Raw genomic sequence first — 24,478 nt, forward strand, 5'->3', positions numbered from 1 at the left:
GAAGTCTCCGCTAGAGCCCAGCAAATGTGTTTACTTCTGCCGCCTGCCAGCCGCGGGGAAGGGGGGGCGGGGGTACTCGGGCTGCCCCTCTGCTTCTCCTGGGCAGTTTTCCAAACAAACCAGGGCGGTATGGGAGTGTCTTCTTGGCTGTGCAACTTGAGCCTCTTACCCTGTCCTGAAGCCACCCACCGCTGTGCCCGGCCTGCTCTCCGCGGTGATTTTCCCGTGCGGAACGCCCTGCGAGGGCGCGCGGCGGGTGTCGCCAGCCCAAAAGGTAGGGGCTCGGCCGCGCTCCTCCCCCGCCTCCCCCGTGGGCCGGAGCCCCACAGCCTCCCTCACCGCATTGCACCTTCCTCTGCGAACTTGGGGGCGGCCGAGGCCACCGCCCATCTGGCGCCAGCCGCCGAGCAGGAGGAGCTTCCCCGCGGCTCCGGGGCGCTCGGCGCAGGCGACGGGCATCTGGACCCGGGCGCGGAGGGCAGCGCACCGGCTGCGGCGCCCGGCCTGCGGGCGGCACTGCGCCCTTCCCTGCTCCCTGGCCAGTCCCGGGGGTCGCGTCGTGCCCACGCCGCCCCTAAGCCGCGCTTCGGCGGCCCGATGCTGCGGGCGCCGCGGAGAGGCAGCAGCCGGCTGGGAGCGAGCGGCGGCGGCGGAGTGAGCGCAGCGGGACCCGGGCCGCGGAACCCCACACCGTTTTCGGTCCTTGCGCCTGGGCTTGGCGGGTAATTCTCCCTGGCTGCTCGCGGTGGGTTTGCGTTGCGGGGTGAAGGGGGTTAGGGGTGCTGGTCGGCGTGGCCTGGGTCTGGGCTGCCCAGATCCCCAGGTTTTACAGCCTCTGAAGCGGAGGGTCGGGGGTGGGGGCACGCTGAGCCGACTGCTCCTCTGCGCTCCCTCCAAGCTCTGGAGAGTGGCCAGCGTTCTTTCCCCCTGCCCCCCAGTTTTGGGTTTAGGGGGTGGGGGCGCGGGGAGGCACCGGCGGGGCGCTCGGAACCCTGTGCCAGCCCGGGAGGGCGGGAGAGGCGAGGAGCCCGCCGGCAGGCGGAGGTGCGCCGAGAGCAGAGAGGACCCTGCTCGGGGCCCCATTTCTAATTTCAGGGGAGCTTGGGCACTCGAGGGGCGATGGGTCCCTCGCTCACTATTGTTCTTTTGTAGAAGGTCTGTACAGGAGCAGGGGCGAGTGCAAGGTTCTGGTCTTTAACCTTAAAAAAAATTCCCAGACACCCTTCTTCCCGCCACAATAGAACTAGACCTAACAAAGCGAGCTCCGAGGCAGTTTTGGGGAGCGGGTGGCGGTAGGGCAACTGCAGGGTTTCCGCAGGCAGCCCTTAGTTCTCAAGATAAGAGAGCAGTAACTTGTCACTTTGAGGCCGAGATCTCAGCCCCGTTCCTTGTGTGCTGTTATTTTGCCTTTAACGATAAATTGTATCAGCTGATTTCCAGAAACTAAAAACAAACCCACCCAGTGTTCCTTCCTTTATGGTCTTCAGTAGAAAGGGCAGAGAGAGTAGCTGGGAGCGGGAGGTCTGGTGTTTGCTGTTCAAAGGCAATATTTAAAAACTGGGTGTGAGTGGGCATGAGAACGCTAACGTGAATGCCGGGGTGCCAGCAGCCGCGCGCGCTGCAGCTGCCAAAGAAGTCGCCGGTGCTGAGAGGAAGGTCCCTGCCCCTGCGCTGTGAGGAGGCAGCCAGGTGGGGAGCTGCGGGCCGGCCAGAAGCTCTGCGCTGTGGCGCCCCAAGGCCTCATGTCCACACTGACCTCCAGGTCTCCGGTGGACGCAGGCCTGGATATGTGACCTTCTGGTCACAGTCCCAGATTGCACCGTTGCCTTATAATAGCTCAATAAAGTGAAACTGCTCTCTGGACTGTGTTTCAGATTTTGGGGAAATATTCAATTTGTTCTTATACCCCAAATCAATAAAAACAAACAAACAAACAAACAAACAAACAAGAAACAACCTTTGAGGCTCAGAAAGGGACAGTATTGGCAGAATAATGCCATTATGAGACATATCATTAAAAGACATCAGTGTGTCTTTTGTGAAAATTGTAACTCTCAAGTTTTCTCATTCCAGCACTTAGTGCAGCAGTTCTCAACCTGTGGGTCGCGACCCCTTTGGCAGTCGAACGACCCTTTCACAGGGGTCGCCTAAGACCATCCTGTATATCAGATATTTACATTACGATTCATAACAGTAGCAACATTACAGTTATGAAGTAGCAACGAAAATAATTTTATGGTTGGGTCACAACATGAGGAACTGTATTTAAAGGACCAGAAGGTTGAGAACCACTGAATTCTTAGTGGCAGCCGTTTTCTTCTGTTGGAGATCTGTATTCCACAGCATGTGGAACATTGTGGGGGAGAAATGACATATGCTGTTTCCCAAATTTCTCTGATAAGCTTCATTTGCTAACCATACAGATTACCACTTGACTTCCACGGAAATCGATTCCGCCCAAGGCTGGGACCAGAGATCTGTTTAACACGCATTCCAGGCTATACTTATCAAGGAGGTGAAGAAAGCACGAAACTCCCGTGGCACCCACTGTTGCCGGGGTCCAACCCCAGCGGGTCCAGGGGTCCCCAAAGGTGTGGACGGAGTCGGCGAAGAAGGAATGACACGGAGACAGCGTTCAGTTTATCAGCAGCCTAGCCAGGTTCTAGCTAGGCTCTCCTGCCAATCTCCGCAGTCAGGTTCAGTCCAGGATCCCTGCCATGCTCTCTCGCCAGGCTCCGCCTCCAGGCTCCGAGGCCAGTCCCTGTCCAGGATCCTCCGGCATGCTCTCTCCAGTGAAGTTCTTCTGTCTCTAGAGAATGTTCTGTGTAGGTTCTGTGCCTAGGCTCTGTCTCTCTTGGTCCTGTCTTCCAAGCCCTGTGTCCTTAGTTCTGTGTTCTGAGTTCTGTGTATTTCTGTCTTGTTACAACTGTATTTATACCAGTTGATTTAATCCTATCAATCTCTATTACAAAGGTTAGGGCGTTTCTTATCTCCATTCCAGGGAGAAAAGATTATGTAGTTTAAGCATGATTGTTCATAGTTAAAGGGATTAATTACCCGCCTGGCACTTAGTTGAGGGGTTTTATTCCCTCCCTAACTTCAGGGGAAAATCCCTACCTGGGGATTCAACCTTTCTCGGAGAGGTGACTTTGGTTAAAACACAGCGCCAAGAAGGTGAGCAAACATATTAAGAACCGTATGCCATATATGCCAGGTCCCTTGAAACAGCAAGGATGGACCGGCTCCCGGCAAATTCCCCCTTTTTTATTTTTTAAAAGCAAGCATTAAAAAGAAAAACCTGAAACGCTCTCTTGTATCCATTTTAAGAGTAGGATTGGCGCTTTCTGCTATTACCTGAGTCCTGATCTATCACCCCAGGGAGAGCTTGCCAATCCTGCACTTTCCCGGGGTGGAAAGGCTGCAGTGGGGTTAAGGATAAGGCTCCTTGGGCCTACCTTCTCCCATGCCTCTACATTTACCTTTCCGGCACCTTTCCTTCCTCAGAAAAGCATGGACGTATTTCTTGTATAAAATGTTCCATCTGACTGGGAGTAACCTTAACTCCTCTGCTAGCAAGCATATGTGTTAAAAGATCAATACGGAGTCTTTTTTCTTTAGACTCAGTATGGCACATCTTCTTAATCTAAAGATCAATACAGAGTCTTCTTTCTTTAGACTCAGTATGGCACATCTTCTCAATCTAAGAATCAATACAGAGTCTTCTTTCTTTGAACTCAGAATGGCACATCTTCTCAATCTAAGTTCTGTACTATCCACCTTCTTACCCTACTTATCCTCTATAGGGGGGTCTGTAACACCCTGGTGGAGTCCTATCCGTCCCGAGTGTGGGGGTTCTCAATGGGGGGGGGGGCTTACCTAAGGGAATCCTGTTCCAGGGGTTCCCAAAGGTGTGGACGGATTCGGCGAAGACTATCCACCCTCTTCCTATGGTGGAGTCTGATCCGTCCCGAGTGTGGGGGTTCTCAATGGGGGAGGGGGGCTTACCTAGGGGAATCCTGTTCCAGGGGTTCCCAAAGGTGTGGACGGAGTCGGCGAAGACTATCCACCTTCTTCCTACGGTGGAGTCCGATCCGTCCCGAGTGCGGGGCGCTTACCTAGGGGTCCCTGTTCGGGCGCCATATGCCGGGGTCCAACCCCAGCGGGTCCAGGGGTCCCCAAAGGTGTGGACGGAGTCGGCGAAGAAGGAATGACACGGAGACAGCGTTCAGTTTATCAGCAGCCTAGCCAGGTTCTAGCTAGGCTCTCCTGCCAATCTCCGCAGTCAGGTTCAGTCCAGGATCCCTGCCATGCTCTCTCGCCAGGCTCCGCCTCCAGGCTCCGAGGCCAGTCCCTGTCCAGGATCCTCCGGCATGCTCTCTCCAGTGAAGTTCTTCTGTCTCTAGAGAATGTTCTGTGTAGGTTCTGTGCCTAGGCTCTGTCTCTCTTGGTCCTGTCTTCCAAGCCCTGTGTCCTTAGTTCTGTGTTCTGAGTTCTGTGTATTTCTGTCTTGTTACAACTGTATTTATACCAGTTGATTTAATCCTATCAATCTCTATTACAAAGGTTAGGGCGTTTCTTATCTCCATTCCAGGGAGAAAAGATTATGTAGTTTAAGCATGATTGTTCATAGTTAAAGGGATTAATTACCCGCCTGGCACTTAGTTGAGGGGTTTTATTCCCTCCCTAACTTCAGGGGAAAATCCCTACCTGGGGATTCAACCTTTCTCGGAGAGGTGACTTTGGTTAAAACACAGCGCCAAGAAGGTGAGCAAACATATTAAGAACCGTATGCCATATATGCCAGGTCCCTTGAAACAGCAAGGATGGACCGGCTCCCGGCACACTGTGATCCCCAGTGTGTTCACATAAGATATTTTATCAAATCTTCCCAACAACACTATAAGACAGGAATGCTTAGTCCCATTTTATAGTTAAAAACCCGAGACTGCCCTAGGTTAAGTGACTTAGAATAGATCCCATGAAGGTCTGCTTCACCTGTGCCCTGTACCAGTCCAGAAGCCTCCATGGGCTACGTTGCTCACAAATTCTTTCATTCTGTGTGCATATCTTTCTCCTTTGCCTTACACATTCAACTTCCCTACCCCCTGATTAGCACATACTTCTTCATTACACCTTAGGCAGGGCTTCTTCCATTGGTGGTCTGCATACTTCGCCTTTCCTCCCGACAGCTTTGGACTTTCATCAATTAGGTGTCTTCTGTCTTCTCTGCCTTTTTGACATGCCACTTCGGTGTGCGCTGTCAGGACAAATTCAGGAGTGTATGTCATCTCCAGTGGGTTGTGTTCCAAAAGATCTTTTCATTCTGGATACAGTTTCACTGAAGTGCCTATTTATTCTTCTTGTCTGGAAGAATTCTTCCCAGGGCTACATCCTCACCCTCACAGATAACAGGAACCTCTCCTGTAGTTGTGAACCCCAACTACAGTGGATAACAGCACAATTTCCAAGTAAATCCTTATGGATTAAACATAAGAATGTATTTGATTTGGAGCAAGCTTGATGTGTGGAATAGAATGTGTGCATTTGACCTTACAGGGTTCTGGTAGGAACTGTCTTTTTGGTTTCATATCAGGGTGTCAGAAGCACAGTTCCTCGTCATGGGAATCAGTAGTGTCTTGGCTTGGTCAGGAGCTTGGCTGCCATGCTACTGGGATAGGAAGGGATGAGATTCTGGAGTGAGGTTATGAGGATAAAAGGAGTAAGGAGCAGTAGGATCTGAGTCTCTTTCCCTTGTTCATGTATCTTTTTCTTGGAGAGCCTATCCAGGGGGGATCGCCAGCCTAGTGTTTACTGCCACAACCTTCTGAACCTAGCCAGGCGCTTTCCTCTTCCTGGACCACTGGGAACGAAGGGAAGGAGAGCAGCCAACCTTGTCATAAACACTGGAAAACTGAGTGAAAGGGTTCTCTTCTTACCTATTCTCTCTTTTCCCCCTTATACCTCAGATTCAGTGTGCAGATGGCATCATTTTATTCAGTCGCATGTAATGGTGGTCTTTGAAGGGTTCTTTAAACAATGCTTCCCCACGGTGGAAAGATCTGCAGGAGATGAGGAGAAAAGGCCTCCAGATAAGGAGATGGCAAGCTGGAGAGCCTCCGGAGGGAAGCAGGGTCGCTCTCGCCTTCCCTGGGTTGCAGAAGCAGGTGTGGAGTCAGTATGGCTGTGGGTCACAGTCACTGTGCTGGGAGGTGGGCCTGCCAAGGGAGCAGAAAGTGGTTTTCCAGTGGATCCTGGGTGACTTTCTGTATGATCATCCATAAGGTGGCACTTGAGATTCAACCAGTTTACTGAGTATCCACCATGTCACAGATGTTCTAGGTGCTGGTGGTGGGGTTAGGCTGTGCAGTGTTGAACAAAACAAAGCCCCTGCTCTTATAGACTTGTTTAACAGAGCCATTAAACAAGATGCAAATAAGTGAAAAAGCACCTTTCCGAGAGAATGAGCGTTATGAAGACCATACAGCACAGGGCGTACTAGAAAGCGGTTGGGGTAGCTACTTTAGGGCAATCAGAAAGCTTCTCTGAGGAGGTGATATTTGCTGAGATGTGAATGGTGAGAAGGAACCAGTCCAGTGAAGAGCAGAAGGAAGAGCATTCTAGCAGAGGGAACAGCAACTGCAAAGTGCCAGAGGCATGAATGAATTCGGAGTGTTTGAAGAACTAGATGAAGAAGAGTGCAAAAGTGGGAGGGAGGCGGAGATGCAGTCAGTGAGGCAGGTAGGAGACAGCTTATGTGAAGCCTTCAAGTCTTAGAAAGGAGTTTGAATTGTGTTCTAATTAGAATGGGATGACACTGGGCATTTTTAATTAGAGACTAACTCAGTCTTTACCTAGTGGGCAATGTGTTTTCCTGTTTCTCTTACTCTCTCCCTCCCTCCTAGGGCACTGGCATAGCCACAGAGAGAAGCAGGCAGGTCTCAGAGGACCCTCCACAGTGTTCCTCTTGTCCTCTGAAATAAATCCATATATTCAGTGTCATCTTCATACATAAAACCCTCTATCATAGTTGATATATTTTGCAAGACAATGATTGTTGCAAGAAGCGATAATCTAAATAATCCAAAAGTCTTGCCTTTTCCTGAACTCTCACTCCCTCTCCCAGGCTGCCCTCTGTGCCGTCGGTTATGGGAGGTTCATGGCCTTTTTAGAGTACAGTTTCAGTGGCCATGGCAGGACTCATAATATTTCACATGGGAACGTGCTAGGCCTGTGAAATTTCATTTCCATTGGTCTTTGTAGAGGATCTTGGCAGTCATACAGTAGCTCTTAAACCATGAAAGTTTATGTCCACGTCAATAAATCCCAATAGTGCTGGTTTATCAGAAATGAAGAGACGACCCCAGCATTTTATCAGTTATCCTTTGATTCCAGGATAGTTCATCATTACTAGTATATTAATCTCTGGGAAGCTTGGTATACACTTTAGAGATAAAATTGTTTTTGAGATTCTTTAGCCAGATGCTCTGTTCCTTTATTAACTTACATACTTATTATCGCTACTATACCGGGTGGAGCAAAAGTAGGTTTACAGTTGTTCATTTGGAAAATAATGCAATACTTAATAATAATACAAGCATAAGCTCTATACTTCGGGTACTCACAACTGCCAACCTATTTTGCCCCACCCTGTATATAACAACAACACACCTTCAGCTTTTGTGTCTGTTTCTTACCGATTGATGTAGTGGCATACACTCTGGAACACATTTCTATTTGAAAAGGCAGTGATTCTGTCTCATCTTATTACCCTTGTGTCCCCTGTATCTGGTGCATTGTCCAGAACATTTGCCAAATGACTCATTCAATGTCCATGGATTAACTCACAATCTTAATATATTAGCTCAGTTATAACAGCTTTATAAGTACTATGATCATCTTTATAACTGTTAAAATGATCAGGTTTTCATCCCGAAAGCTTTACCACTGGAGAAAAGAGGTGAAAGGTGAATTCATCCCTGTGGATGTGTATATATTAATTAAAATGCTTCTGCTTTTGAAAAGTTTCTTTCTTTTTGAAAATATTATAGTGTATTAATGCTGACAAGTAAGAAACTGGTCTGAAAATGTCATCAGATGGGTACTCAAATTTGTTTTCATATACAGTAAACTTTCAATTCATTTTCATAATTTGTAATTTATGATCATTTGAGTTGGGTTAGTCAGGTTTGTGGTTACATTACTGAGGAAATAAGTGTGCCAAGAATGTGAATAACAAAATCATCCCCTCTTTAATAGCGCCCAACCATCTTTACGCACACAATTTCATGCCCTTGAGTAGGCAGAGATTCGCTTTGCTCCAGAGCCAACACTTATTATTATTATTGGTTCTAATGGGTACCATTTAACCTAGTTGGAGATGCAAACATGCCCTGAGGTAAAAAGCTCTCCTCAGCAAGATTAGGAGAGCTGGGGGGAGTGGGGAGAAGCCCAGGCCTGCTGAGGGAACTGAGAGGGGTGGTGGCACGAGAGAGGGGCCGGCTGCAGGCTCTTGGGGAGACTCCTGGTGACAATGTTTCTGAGGAAGAAAAGTGTCTCCAGGAGGCATCCTCTTGGTTAATAGAGATATTCTGTAGTCATATCTCTAAAATCCTAAATATGTAAAGGCTGTGCCTCTTAGATTTGTTTTTTCTTGCCCATCTCCCCCCTCCCCCCCCCCCAGCCCTATCTGATTTGAGTCCTCAGAGAGGTTATCAGCCCACTGTTTCTGGCAGGTTGGTGGAGTTTTCTTCTTAGGAAGTATTCTATTGGAAATATTTAGGCCAGCACCATAGAAAGTGCTGCTTTTATTAAATAATAAAATTACATAATCAAATAAAATATAAAATAATATAAAATGTAATAAATGAAATTATACTAAATTAAATGCATTTATTCAAATCCGTCCACCCCTTAGCAAGAGTCCTTGGTGCATTAAGGGGTAGGGGAGGCAGAGATAAGGGAATATGTACATTTTCTGTGCTCAGAACCAAATAATAAAAAGGGATTAGAGATTTCTTTTTAAATTTGTGTTTTCTTTTTATATTTAATATAAAATTTAGATAATGTAATGCATAATAATTATAATATAACAGAAACAATACAATGTCATAAAACTGCATTTAAAAATTGGAGAATGGGTTATTCAGTTGCAGTTAGACAGGGGCAATGAAGGGATTTAACTAGAGTCTGAATGGATTTTTAACTGCTTTTCAGTCACAGCAATTAATTTAAAATTGTTTTGGTTAATCCTCACCCATGGACACGTTTCCATTGATTTTTAGGGAGAGTGGAAGAGAGAAAGATTGCTTGTCTTCTGTGTGAGCCCAGAGTAGAGTCCTGATTGGAGAGGAGCCTGCAACCAAGGGATGTGCCCTTAACGGGAACCAAGGAACCATACCCAGGACCTTTCGGTGTACAGGCCGACGCGCTATCCACTGAGCCGAACCGGCTAGGGCTAATTTGATTTTATTTTGATAGATTCTGAAAGTTAAAGGAATGCTCTTGTAAATGATCTTTGTGAGATAAGGGACACTGCTGTCAAAATATGGTGGATATTTGGAAATTATTATATTATTAGAGGCCCGGTGCATGAAGTTCATGGACATGGGGAGGGGAGTCCCTCAGCTCGACTTGCGCCCTTTTACAGTCCTCACAGTCCGGGAGCCCTTGAGGGATGTCTGACTGACATCCTTACTGCTGCCACAGAAGCAGGAGAGGCTCCCACCACTGCCGCTGCGCTCGCCAGCCATGAGCCTAGCTTCTGCCTGAGCAGGGCTCCCCCGTGGGAGCACACTGACCACCAGGGGGCAGCTCCTAAGTTGAGCATCTGCCCCCTGGTGGTCAGTGCACGTCATTGCGACTGGTTGTTCCGCCATTTGGTCGATTTGCATATTAGACTTTTACTTATATAGGATCATTATTACATATTATATTACATTATCTATATTTGTATGAACTTTATATTAACCATAAAAAGGAGTCAAGGAATTTGAAAAGAAATCTCTAATCTCTTTTTATTCTTTGGCTCTACTGAGCATAGAAAATGTGCATATTCCCTTATCTCTGCCTCCTCCATCACTTAAAGCATGAAGAACTCTTGCTAAAGGGGTACACAGGTTTGAATAAAAGTAGTTAATTTAATTTTTAAAATTTAAATTCTTTATTGTTGAAAGTATTACATATGTCTCCTTTTTCCCCCATTGATCTCTCCCTGATGGCTTCTCCCACCCGCCTCCCACCACACCCAGCACATGTCCCCATCCCCCTATTGTCTGTGTCCTTTGGTTAGGCTTATATGCATGCATACAAGTCCTTTGGTTGATCTCTTCCCCCCCGCCACTTCCCACCCTCTCACGCCTTCCCTCTGAGGTTCGACAGTTTGTTCGATGCTTCTCTGTCTCTGGATTTATTTTAGTTCATCAGTTTATGTTGTTCATTATATTTCACAAATGAGTGAGATCATGTGATATTTATCTTTCTCTGACTGGCTTATTTCACTTAGCATAATGCTCTCCAGTTCCATCCATGCTGTTGCAAATGGTAAGAGTTCCTTCTTTTTAACAGCAGTGTAGTATTCCATTGTGTAGATTTACCACAGTTTTCTGATCCACTCATCTGCTAATGGGCACTTATGCGGTTTCCAAATCTTAGCTATTGTAAATTGTGCTGCTATGAACTTAGGGGTGCCTATATTCTTTCTGATTGGTGTTTCTGTTTTCTTGGGATATAGTCCTAGAAGTGGGATTACTGGGTCAAATGTAAATTCCATTTTTAAATTTTTGAGGAAACGCCATACTGTTCTCCACAGTGGCTGCACCAGTCTGCATTCCCACCATCAGTGTATGAGGGTTCATGTATTTTATTTTTATGCTATATAATTTTTACTTTATTTGTGTTATTTTATTATTTTAATATAAGCAGCACATTCTGGAGCATTCAAGATCTTGTTCCCTGGCATAGCTTGTCAGTTTGACTCACATAGACACTTATTAAAAAACAAACAAAAAAAAGTGGCACCCTGTATGGTGCTGGCCTAAATATTTCCAATAGAATATTTTAGGGAAATGTCAAAATAAGTTAGTTAATCACTTTTGTTAGATCCCAGCTATGCTACAAATAAGTTAGAAATAATCAGGGTTTTCATAAGCAAGATGATAGGAGATGTGTGTACTTTCTGATCATTAAGTACCTATAAATGTTTTCCAGACACTGAGTTTCTTGGAGGACAAATCTAGCCCATCTATAGCAAACACACACACACACACACACACACACACACACACACACACACACACACACACACCTGTTTTTACAGATTTGGTGGGCAGGGCTCTTCTGCTTTAACCATAAAATAATGTCACTATGTTCTTATAAAAATCTTCTACCTAAGCTCAATATTCCTGCCCATGCACCTTTTATAACAACATCCCTCAAGTGTGGTTTTCATTAGGGAAATATTTTTTCTGCTAAAAAATCCAGAGATTTTCTGCCCCCCACCCGCACCCCACCCCCGGTCTTTGATGTTTTTTTCTGCCATTTCACGTTGCTGACTTTCTTTTTACTCTCCCACCTGAGCCTATGGTCACTGCAAGACTTTCAATGTTTTAGCTGGGGGTGTTTGTTTTTAATTAATTAATTTATTTATTGATCAATTGATGAGAGAGAGAGAACATTTATTTGTTGTTCCACTCATTTGTGCATCATTGGTTGATTCTTGTATGTTTCCTAACCAGGGCCACAACCTTGGGGTATTGGGATGGGGCTCTAACCAACTGAGCTACCGGCCTAGGGCAGCTTGGGATGTTCTTTTGACACTTAGTACCTTTTCCTTCCATTCCACAGTCCCTCATCCAAGCCAGATTATAACCACTATGTATTTCCTAGTTTTATGGCTTAATAATGGCATGACTATGAACAAGTTGCCTAACTGCTGAGCATTGCTTATCTTACCTATAAATTTGAGATAGTGTCTCATTACAGTTATTACAATAATAACAAAGTAAACACGTATTTCCCTGGCTGGTGTGGTTCAGTTGGTTGGGTGTCTCCCCTGCACTGAAAGTTTGCCAGTTTGGTTTCTGGTCAGGGCTCATGTCCAGGTTTCAGGCTTGATCCTTGGAAGGGGCCAGACAGGAGGCAGCCGATCGATGTTTCTTTCACATTGATTTTTTTTCCCTCTCTCTCTCTCCCTTTCCCTTCCTCTTTCTCCAAAGCAATAAGAAAATATTTTTAGAATGTGGTTTCCCTCTCAGGAGAATTGAAGAGATCAAACTGCTTTCTTAAAAATAGAGCCTGGCTAGTGTGGCTCAGTGGTTGAGCATTGACTCATGAACCAGGGTTTGGGGCTTGATCCCCAGTGGTGGACATGCAGGAATCAGCCGATGGATGACAGCCCCTCATCATTGATGTCCCCCCCATCTCTCCCTCGCTCTCTTTCTCTCTCTCTCACCCTTCCTCTCTCTGAAGTCAATAAAAAAAATAACACATATAAATAGTTCAGCATAGGCTTTGCCAAATATCAAACATTTAATCAATGTTACTTGCCATTATTATTATTATAACTCTATTATTATAACCATATTCTTCCTTAAATGTTAAAAATGAACTTTCTGCAGAATGGCTTTCTGTTTGACCTTATCTAGCTCTAATTTTTTTTTCAAATCTGTTTCCCTTTAGCATCTAACTTCATTTTGGACTCTACTAATTTGTTCATGTTGTTGTATTTTTTAAAATTATTCTTCAGTGAACAGCAACAAATATGTGAGCACCTATCTTGTGCCAGGCACAAGGATCTGGAAGTATAGATCCCTATGTTTATGATATAGAGGTCGTGGGCACACAGTGGAGGGATGCAGTGAAGAAGCAAAAACACACTCTACTCAGATGTCCATTAAAAAACTTGATTTATTTTAGTTTATGTTTTTCAATAGCTTAAAATTATAATTTAGGGTTATCCCTATCGTAGAAACAGCTTTATGTGTGCTTTTATCCTTAGATACTCCTCTATCCTTATCCAAATGTAAAGTGGAGATAGAAAGAGTAGTCCTCCTTGAAGAGCTAAATCCCAACAGATGGTTTTAATTTATGGCACGGAGTGGGGAGGCTGGGAGGCGAGAGGGGGGAAGGGAGCATTTCAGGCAGCATGATCAAAGGCGCTGAGGCATGAAGGTGTGACTGAGAACTACTCGAAGTTTGGTGCTCTTAGAGCGTAACATTCTAAGTCAAGCCTTTTAGGAGGTGATGCAGGAGAGAATGTAGGAATCTGCTCGGTCAGACTCAGACATCTGTGGCCTATGTGTTTACATCTCCCTGAGGCCAAATATGCGCCTTGTAGGATGTAGGTCTATATCGACAATTTATAAAAAGCAAATTCTGCTTCTGAAGCTGGACTTGATTTACATGTGGCATGGACTATATCTCTTCCATTTGCTGTTTTCATAAAAAATGATGAAGACATTAGTTATGGTAATGAATAATTGATGTTATAGCACTCATTTTTAATAACCCAAGTGACTAAAACATAGAAATACTAAATATCATTTGAGACTCTGAAGTAGGGCGTCGCTCTGAGGTTTGAGAGTAGAGATGGGTGTCAGCAGGACAGAGACACCCAAGGAGAACAGGCAAGGGGACCACTGTGAATTCCTGGCCTTCTCAGTGTCTCCCTAACACATTTTATAGAACAGAAAGCCAAGTGCTTCATTTTCTATAATTGTGTGCTTGACAATTTATATGTCAAATTTTTATCAATATTTGATTTTTCTTTGTTTGTTCTGATATGAAGTTCTGACTTCCTTCCCCTCTCCTCTCTCATTTTTAAGGCAAAACTCGGTTTTTAATACATTATATCAATAGAGTTTATGCAACAGCTGTTAAAGATCTGAATTACATTTAATTCTAGAAAATATTATGTGTTTTAACTTCAAAATATGTTTTCCACTAGGTCTGAGTGGTGTCCAGTATATTTTAATTCCATTTTTTGAGTTGACTTCTCTTGCTAAGAAATTAAGCAGTAGGATCTAAAACATCCTAACCACCAGAGCTTAAAATTTCCAGAGAAGAATTAGATGTAAAAGAAGAAACAAAAAAAACACACACTCAAACTCACTTAAACTGTAATTAGCCTGAAAATGGAATGTGCGGGAGAGGGCTGCAAGGAGGCCAGAACACAGGACAGAGCAAGAAGTGTCTTAGCATGTTTGCAGCACTGCTGAGGGTAGAAAGCGACCTTAATATGGGTCTGTGGTTATCAAACGACTTTTTAATGATCACTCGTGAATTTGCCTATAGACGTTGCTAATCTACCAGTTCGAAGGTATAGACTCCTTGGCACTTATAGTTTTCTCATTAGAAATGAACCATTCTGGCATTTCGTGAGCCAGCAGGGCTGAGCAGCTAACTCTTTTGTTGTGGCCCCTCCCAGGTCATGCCCTCTCCGAGGGTCTACCTAGGCTGCCAAGACCCCTATTTCTTAGGCAGCTCATAGTCCCTAATGTTTTTCTTGAAAGTACAATTTGTATAGGAGCATGAGACATACAGAGGAGTCCACAAACCACATGTGTAGTTCGTACATGTCCTCCCAGTGAACATACCGACGTAAGCTGCCTCCAGATGAGGAATTAGAACATTATCTGCCCCCTGGGAGTCCACCCAGTCACAGCGTCCCTCCTCAGAGGTAGCCACTATTCAGACTTCCACCAGAGGGTCACTTTTCTCTGTGTCTCTTTAACTTGAATCAGCAGCCAGGTATTCTGAGTGGCTCCAGGGCATCAGAGGCCTTCTGGCGGAGGGCGAGGACCGGGCCGCCCAGGGAGGGTGTTACTGGTGTTATTTACAACACGCCAAACCATTTGAAAGTAGGTATTTCAATCTTTAAAAGTTGGATTGCTTTTCCTAATAAAGATGATTCTGATTCAGAGGAACTGGGGAGAACTACACGGAGGAGTGGCCCCAGTCTGGGTCTGGGAGGATGGGCAAGGACGGTGCTGCAGACACCCAAACAGGCAATAATGGGAACCCACAGGAAGCAGATTTTCAAGGTCTGTTCTGGGGCAGTCAGGAAACGAAACTGGCTGCGTCTGAAAATGCTAATGAAGGGCAGAGTAAAGAAATAAAGAAGACGCCATGGAATGGCACAGAAGCCTCTCATAAGACATGTTGAAGTCCTAACTCCCAGTCCTTCAGAATGTGACCTCATTTGGACATAGGCTCGTTGCATATGGAATCAGTTAAGATGAGGTCCTGCTGGAGTAGGGTGGGCCCCTAGTCCCATGTAACTGGTGCCCATATGAGAAGCATCCATGTGAAGACAGACTCGGGAGATCGCTATGTGAAGACGGAGGATTGGAGTGATGCATCCACAAGCCAAGGAGCACCAAGGAGTGGCAGCAAACCGCCGGAAGCTTGAGAGAGCCGAAGAAGGGCTCTACCACAGGTTTCAGAGGGAGCATGGCCCTGCCAACGCCTTGGGAGCGTTAGTCTCCAAAGACAGCGCATTGCTTGACAAGTGTTTAGTGAGACGATACACTTTTGTCGTCAGCCCCCCCCTCCCCCATTTGTGGCGCTTTGTTCTCGTAGCCCTGGGAGATGAACACAGAGGGTCTGCGGTGGGCCTGGTGCCCTGGTCCCACAGTCTTGCTTCCCCCAGAGCACACCCACCTGTCCCTTGCTCCTGGCGTTGCCCTGGCCGTCCCTGTCCAAGCTGTTCCTGACCGGACTGGCTCACAGCGTGCCTCTCCTGCCCCTGGTCGCTCCAAGTCTGTGATGTGCCCTGTAGGGAGACGGAGGCATCATTGCCATTTCAGATGCAGCCAGTTTCGTTTCCTGACTGCCCCAGAACAGACCTTGAAAATCTGCTTCCTGTGGGTCCCCATTATTGCCTGTTTGGGTGTCTGCAGCACCCTCCTTGCCCATCCTCCCAGACCCAGACTGGGGCCACCCCTCTGTGTAGTTTTCCCCAGTTCCTCTGGATCAGAATCATCTTTAATAGGAAAAGCAATCCAACTTTCTCTTAAAAATTGAAATACCTACTTTCAAATAGTTGGGCGTGTTGTAAATAAAGGTTTTATTCTGCTGTATTTAGGCATCTCAAAGGCCAGTTCTCAACTGAGATAATAAGAAAGCCAATCAAAAAGCAGCACAATCAGGCTTTAGTAATAAGGAGCTCTGCTCGATGGCCGAGTCCTTTCCCCAGCAAAAGACTGGCTTTAGGCTGCCTTACAACGTATCTATTTTTTTTTCTGGGCTGAGTTGCTGGTGTTAGGGGAACCACAAGGACCAGACTGTTGCGATGTCCCCATGGTTACTCCACTGACCCAGGCCACTTCCTATGCTCTTCTTTTGTGTCCTTCCTTCGGGACCTAGGGACTCGCTAGTAGCTTTTGTCCTAAAATGCTCTTGGCACAGTTTCTTCCCCTTCGCCTCACATGTCCACAGCCTGGCTCGATTGCAGAGTGGACGGACGTGCACTCCTCAGTCACCCCTTCCTTTCACTTCAGAAGCCTTTGCTCAATGCTAGTAACTCTGGGAAAGTCTTCGGAACATTAAAAAAAAATATCACAAATGTGGGACTTTTCAAAGTTTTAAATAATCCTAGTTTTTGTTGAGGGTCTACTTGTCGTTTCTTATTTTCTTGCTAACCCTCTTTCAACTCCTAGTTTCTGTGGTTTATGCAATCTATTAATATTTATATTTTGCCCTTTGAGGGGGAAATACAAAAAAAACCTGCATATTTTCTATTCTGTATTCTGTAAAATAGACCTATTATGTAATTGAAAAATAATAAACAGTGTACTTTGAAGCTGCAGTTTAGAGGTTAGATTGAGGCAAAAGGTTGGGTTTATTTATTTTTTTAATCTTTATTGTTTAAAGTTTTACAGAAGACCCCTCTCCTCCCCCTTCCGTTTCTCCCCAGGCCCTTACCCCACTTTATTGTCTGTGTTTAAATATGTGGCTATATAGGTTTGCCTTTTGTACACCTGTGCTCTCAGCTCAGACAGTCCCTGAGGTCTTGTGCCATGGGAAGAATGAGTAATAAATATCTGTATTGAATGGATGGGTGGATGGACAGATGGATAAATGGATGATGGTGTGGCTCCACCTTCTTGGACAGCAATTTCACTGAATTATTGGTCAGATAAACTTCATTTGAGTTCACAACTGCCTCTTGAAGCCTGGGGGGGGGGGGCGCGGGGGGTGTTTCCTAAGCCCAGGAGGATTTCATGGGCTGAGGCCAGGGACCTAGAAGCAGTGATGTCTATTTGGCTTGCCTATGGAATGTGCTGAAACATTCGGCTAGTGATTTTTTAAAATGGGCCAAACAGTATGCTTTCACTGTGACTCCCAGTATGCTGGGCTTCATTGGAAACCCAGATTTTTTTAAAAAAAATTTACCTCCTTGGGGATGCTGTACCCTTCTTTGGAAAGGAGAAGAGACTTCTCTCCCCCTCCAAAGAGAAAATGGCCCTATTTGAATTTCCTTTGGTATTTTCTAGACTAGAAATTTTAGAGTATGAAGAACGCAGCTGTTAGTAAACAGTTATCCATATTTAAAACAGCTGCCTTTTGAAGTTTCCTCAGATTCTTTTTATTTTATTTTATAGGAAATAATGTTAAAGAGGTATAGGAATTCCATATGGGTCTTCACATATTTGTAGACTTGACTTTAATTTACACTAGATAATAAACCTTGTTATGATTTCTTTGAGTTAAACACTTCCATTAATGAAAAAGAACATTGTATATAGTCAAATGGTTTAAAGGTGTGATCATTTCAAGATCAAAGACTAACATTATATTGCTTTGGTTAATTGTCTGCCTTAGCAAATATTGACTCTGGCATATACTATAGTAGGCACCTCCCAAACCCTTGATTCTAAAAAAAGAAATTGGCGATCTTCCTGTGGGGTTGTGGCCTGGGTTATTTTTCTGGCCAGAACACAAAAGAACGCATTTCAGGGGAGCCTTTAGTTTATCTACTTGCTCAAACACTCAAGTTTTTGCCCAGTCAATGTGGTTATCAGGAAGAGAAAGCGGTTGTAAGAAGACTATTTTCTGCATCTACTTTCTTTTCAGTATATTTTGTTTCAAAATGATTATTATAGGTTTACCTTAACTAGAAATTTATTTTCCCATTTAAAATGCTATTTATTTTCCCTTTTCAGTGATTTATAGTATTTCAAATATCTAGGTATTTTATATGACTTCCATTATTAAAGGTGTTTGTTTTAGGAAAAATCCTATTTAAAAATGAAATTTATCTTTGAAACTATTTCTAGCAATTTATAAATTGGCTTTGGTAGATTAGAAAAAAGTAATTTGGCTCCAAAATGACATTCAGATAAGCAGTTCTCTGAAAACAAGCTAAATATCTACCAGCAGGGAACGGTTAGCTTTGAGGAATATTTGGTTGATAGAGTGCAGAACTCAAAAAGTATGAACTAGACCTTTATTCATCAGTATGGATGGACCTGAACACCAAGTGTAGAGCAGAAAACAAACTTCAGAATATTACATATTTGTTGTGTAAATGTTAAACATCACAGAAGACAATATTGTTTGCCATATAATCTTACGAATGTGTGTTTGTACCTGTGTGTGAATAAAAAGTGGGCTATCTACTGAATTCATGATAGTGGCTGCCTCTGGGAGAAAAGTAACAGGAGTAGGGATGGGAACTTGAATGTACATTTGAAAAAAATCCCTGAAAATATACATTTATTTTGGTTTGGGGGTTCATGGACGTTTGATATATTGACATTTTGGACTTCTATTAACATTTTCATGATAAAAATTTTCATGTAATATTTCCTCAGGCAATAAGTTCCAACTAGGAGCCATACACTTATCAAGGCTGAGACTGAAGCTATTCTAATGCATCTATAGTAAATGATGTTAGTCTGTGAAAAATGAAAGTTGACGCAATGAATCTGAACACAAGGACACCTCCCAGCTGACTTGGCTCTTGGGAAGCTATCATCGTTTATAGGTTTAGAACAGAGAGCCCAGCAGCAGACCCTGGCTTGACATATTCTAGCTCTGAGATCTTGGACAAGTCAACACATCTAAGCCTCAGCTTCCTGATCCGAAGAATGAGAATAACAGTGCCTGTCTCAGTGCTGTTGTGAGGATCAGATGAGTCTGTGCATGCAGTAGCTGTGCTCAAAGATTAGCTGTTATTTTCTGTGGGCAGCCTCAGATCTTGTAGTGTACTGTTTTCATTTTCACGTCTGAGTCTTTGCTGATGCTGTTTCTTCTGCCTGGGTTATCTTTTATTTCCGCCCTCATTTCACCTGGCCAAATCTTTCTCTGAGGAGTTTTCTGAGAATTCTCTCTGGCCTTCCCCACCTGGGTCCGTTCCTACTCAAACCGTAATTGTCCTGTAAAAGTTACTTGTGAACTCCCAGTTCATTTCTGCCTCTCTCCTGGATTGTAAACTATTTTTCTTCTTCACTACTGTATCTTCAGTATCTGGAACACTCTTTGGCTCAGAGTAGGCATTGGGAAATTATTTTTTGACTAAATGAACAAAATTACTGCAGAAGGTGAAAACTTTCAAAATTAATATTTTCAGGAAATGAATTTGACTTAATGTACTTTGACTAAAGCATTAACCTACTAGTGAATTAGAAAATAAATCTAGGATTATATAATTTCATAAAAGAAAACATATATCGCATGTATTGGCTTATTTGCAATAATAAATTATAAGATACCACAAATGAAGATTTGCATCATATGTGTAATGTTAGAGGTTTAGAGGCTCATCTAATGATGGATAATAGTATAAGTTAATCACATATTTGCTGTGGAAAGCAGGAAAATGTCCAGCACTTTAATCTTAAGGTTTGATTCGTTTAACTGATTTTTTGCCCTCCACTTAACTCACTCTTTTTTCTTTTAAAAATAGCAAAAGAGGAACTAACTAACAGAAGATGATATTTCCCAGGAAGCAGAATAAGCTAGGCTCAATCAGAATAAACTGATGTAATCAGTAGTTTGAAAAAGGGCTTTTGTAAGTCAGATAGAATGTTACAACTTTAAAAATACATATTTTATTAATTTTTAACTTTAGAGAGGGAGAGGAAGAGAAACAATTTGTCGCTCCACCAACCCATGCATTCTTTGGTTGATTCTTGTATGTGCCCTGACTGGGATCGACCCCACAACTTTGGCGTATTGGGACAACACTCTAACTTTTAAGCAAACTAAAACAGTAAACCCAGTGGAAGAGGGGCCTTCAGAGTTGGAGCAAAGGCAGGAAGCTAGTTCCCTGTAGTTGTGGGTTTATTTTCTCTGTGAGAGAAACCTAAACATGCTTTAAAATCTGAGGAAGATCTTTGTGTTCAGATATTAGCATATTTATCCAGGAAAGATATTACATGGGATTTTGAACTGGTTGCAAGCCCAAATTTATTAACTAAGTGGGAGAGCAGAGCAAAAACATGAGCAAGCGGGAAGTGGGGGGTTTCTATGCATTAAAGGGATTTTTATGACTCAGAGGGGTGTTAGGGAGGTGAAATTCCAGGGCTAGAAAAATAATGCAACCCTCTACATAAAGAACTCTACAAATTGTAGCTTTGGGAGACTTTTCCCTCCCCACCCTTTGGAGATTATACAACACAGATCACTGGGAAAAATTACTTTGTAGCCACATTTTCTCCCATCCTACTTCTCTGTTAACTGTAGTATACTGACATCATAAATAATTGCATTTTGAATGCATATACTCACTCATTCATTCATTTATTCATCAGAACATGCTTATTTATATGCCAAGCTTGGAGTAAGAGCATCATTTTTTTTTTAATAAAAAAGGAGGTAAAACATCTCTTCCTTAGAACTGTGCAAAATTAGTTATTGCCCAGAAGTATGACCTAGTTGGTACTGCAGGATACCAAGATAACAATCTTTTTTGGAGATTTAAATGTGTGGACTCATAAAACCCTGCTTATAACCACTTAACTTATTTATTAAACACCTGCCCGGAAACCAGGGATAATCAGGAGGACTTTTGAAGTCATGTGGTTAGAAGACTGTACGCTTTGGGAAACACTGGTTTTAATAACATTCTAATGCTTGTAATCAAGCTGCATCCTTGACAGACCCACAGTCTTGACCCACAGCACTGGTGTCACCTGGGAGCTTGCTAGAAATGCAGGTTCCCAGGCCCTGCGCAGACCTACTGAATCAGAATCAGAATTTCATTATTATTATTATTATTATTATTATTATTATTTATTTATTTTTGTTAATCCTCACCCAAGGTTTTGTTGTTGTTGTTTTTTTCCCATTGATTTTTAGAGAGAGTGGAAGAGAGGGGAAGAGACACACAGAGAGAAACATTGATGTGAGAGAGACATATCCACTGGTTGCCTTCTGCATGCGCCCAGACCAGGGCTGGGGATCAAGCCTGCACCTGAGGCAGTGCCCTTGACTGGTATCAAACATGCAACCACGGGTGGCTGCTCTAACCACTGAGCTACTGGCTAGGGCCAGAATCAGAAGTTTAACAAGATGTTCGAGTGATGTCAATGAGCATTAAAGTTTAGTAAGCACTGGTAAATCCCCAGGTGTTTTATTATTATTATTATTATTATTCTTACCTGCGGATATATTTTACTGATTTTAGAGAGGGGGAAGGAAGAAAGAGAAACATTGATGTATGAGAGAAACATTGATTGGTTCCCTCCTGTACACACCCCAACTGGGGATTGAATCCGCAACCTAGGTATGTGCCCTGACAGGGAATCGAGCCAGCAACCTTCCAGTGCAGGGGATGATGTTCCAACCACCTGAGCCACACTAGCCAGAGCCCCCACGGTTTTTAGAACAGAATATCTTTAGTAACAAGTGACTCATTATCCAGCAATGCAGCATGTAGTATCTGTAGGCAACCTAAATATTAGCAGGTTCTTCCTTACCAAACTCAAACCTAACTCCTTGAATGTTACATTCATTGGCCATGGCTTAACCACTGGCAACCTCAGAGCCTGGCCAATGCCTCTTCTTCAGGCAGGCCATTTGAACACGAGAATGGGCCATCTTATTTCTTCCCTTGATTTAAGCTTTTCCAGGTATAACTAAATCCCCATTCCCCCAGTTGTTCCTGGTATAACATCAAGGTTTCTTTACTCACTTATGTAGACTACAAAGTCTTAAAGGGCCCTTCCAATTTCAATATTGTGATTGCATCCGGTAGTAAGTAGTAGTGAGTAGAAGATGACAGAAACTCAGGAGCTGTATGTCTACTCGTATACATTTAGGGAGAATGCTGCTAAGGCACAAACTTATTACCCATAGTTTCCTTAAGTTCGCAATTGTGTCTCATGGAGGAGACTTCTATTATGATAGCCACTGAAGACACCACCACCTGCCTTCTAATTTGTAAATGTGCCAATTAGCACTTCAGACGTGAAGGCATGCAGGAATATATGAAAATAAGCATTTCCTGTCTCTATACATTTTAATATTTAAGAATTTTAGTCTTAAGAATTGAATTCTAGATTAAGATTTTGAACTTTTAAGAAAAAATTATCTGTAGGCCATAACTCAGCGCATCACCTGGTTTCATTGCTCTCTAACGGCTTTCAGTAAGGTGTCTGCACACGCATCGAACACGCAGAAATAACCTTAGAGTACTCGCATTTTAAAATGTTTCTTTCCTTGCTTGGTAGAATCTAAACATTTTTCATGTTACTATATGAATTTCATAATAAAGCATTCCTATTTCCGTATGTAGGCCATTAGAGTTCATGAGTGGCTTCTGAAATAAAGTAATTGGCATGTTTTTGTAGGTTTTCATATTTGTTTATCAATAATTTTTTTTTTTAAAAATAACATTTTCTACTAAACACCAAGTACAGAGCTGCAGCTTTTTTGTTGCTGTTGGTTTTTGTATCAGGGTTAGTCTTATGTAAGAAAAACTGAAACAATGTAAGAAAAGCTGTGACAGGAGTATTTTAAGATTCTCTTGAAAATATTTTTTTGGAGAAAGCGGCCACAGCACATTCTTAAACTAGTTGCTGTTTTTACTAATTTCTTCACGCTTTCCTTCCCCTCCTTTCTTCTTGCTGTTTTTACTCTCCTCGGCCTCCTCCACACTCCCCGCTCCCCTCCCTCCCCCTCTCTTCAGCGGGTTTTCAGAGCAACAGCTCCTTCTCTCACCTCCGCTTGTAACAATGAAGCTGTGTGCATGTGTGGAGAGAAGCTGAAAAATAAGACAGATGGTTCTTTCATTACCAGGTTGCTTTGGGCTAATTGAGCTGGACATGTTATTTTTTTCAAGGAGATGGAGCTGGATCCCGTGGATAACCAGCCATGAACTACAGTAATGTAATAGGTGCTGCTGGGCGTGCTGTTGGATTTTTTGTTTTGTTTTTGGCAATTTCATCATCCTGTCAAGTATTGTGGGGACAGGCCAGGAGTGAGTTTGCTAAAATAGTCTTCATTAAAGTGTTTTTAATGGGTGAAAACTGTTCTCAGGTAACGAGCCATTCTTAGAAGCATGCCGTCTTTGTGTTTCATTTCAGTCCTTACAAGTGAAGGAGCAGCCCAACCTTTGTCTTGGATAATTTCTAGTGGTACAGCGATTGGGCAGACAGCCTCCTGAAGCTCTGGCACCCCTACCACACTCTTCACCTTAAGGAACAGAAGGCCTGTGGGAAACGGATTCCTTAAAAGTGCAGGTAAGCAAAGGCAGCACTGCTACTGGCTCAGACTTTTTATTTTTATTTTATTTTATTGATTTTCCACAGAGAGGAAGGGAGTGGGACAGAGAGCCAGAAACATCGATGAGAGAGAAACATCAATCAGCTGCCTCCTGCACACCCCTCACTGGGGATGTGCCCGCAACCCAGGTACATGCCCTTGACCGGAATCGAACCCCGGGGCTCCCCAGTCCGCAGGCCGACGCTCCATCCACTGAGCCAAACCGGCCAGGGCTGGCTCAGACTTTTTAGATGGAAGTTTGGACACTAGCAATGTCCTTATACAATGAGACAGTGTTTCCAGCTTTAGCAGGAAACTTTAAAATACCCTCTGCTTTGTATAGGCCTACCTGTCAACTTAGCTCTTATGTCCTTGGGAATGTTTTAAACCCATCTGGAAGTGAAAAAGTAAGAAAACTCTGAAGTTGAAACTGTAACGTTACATGAATCACAACTATTGTAGAAACTGCTGTGAACAAGCTGTGTGCCTTTGGGCAAGATGCTTGCCCTCTCTGTGCTTTGTTTTCTCAATAGGATGATCTTGAGTTTTCTATCTTTCAATACTACAATTAATAATAAATTCATTAAAGCACCTTAATATGATTTTTAGGCATATTTTCCTTAGTATTCCTGGAACCTCAACTTACAAACATTTTGAGAAAGCTCTGGAGCTCAAATGTCCACCAGGAATTAGCTCAATGTTTTATCTAGGAATCCATACAGTCTTTCTGGTTTGCTAAGATTCATCAGAGAACAGTTAACCTATTGGCAGA

General features: G+C 43.6%; 1 protein-coding gene across 8 annotated transcripts in view; it reads left to right on the forward strand.

The window, feature by feature from the left end:
- Positions 1–314: 314 nt before the first annotated feature.
- Positions 315–24,478, forward strand: part of ST3GAL6 (ST3 beta-galactoside alpha-2,3-sialyltransferase 6) — a 109,891-nt gene continuing 85,727 nt past the window's right edge. For 2 of the 8 annotated variants that reach the window (XM_059687953.1, XM_059687956.1), the window contains exons 1-2: positions 315–745; positions 23,529–23,684. The gene's annotated coding sequence lies outside the window, so the exon portion shown is untranslated. The remainder of the gene's footprint in view (positions 746–23,528; positions 23,685–24,478) is intronic. The other 6 variants (XM_059687955.1, XM_059687957.1, XM_059687958.1 and 3 more) reach the window with 6 other exon arrangements.

This window comes from Myotis daubentonii, chromosome 3 (genome assembly GCF_963259705.1).
Source record: "Myotis daubentonii chromosome 3, mMyoDau2.1, whole genome shotgun sequence".
Taxonomy (NCBI): Eukaryota; Metazoa; Chordata; class Mammalia; order Chiroptera; family Vespertilionidae; genus Myotis; species Myotis daubentonii.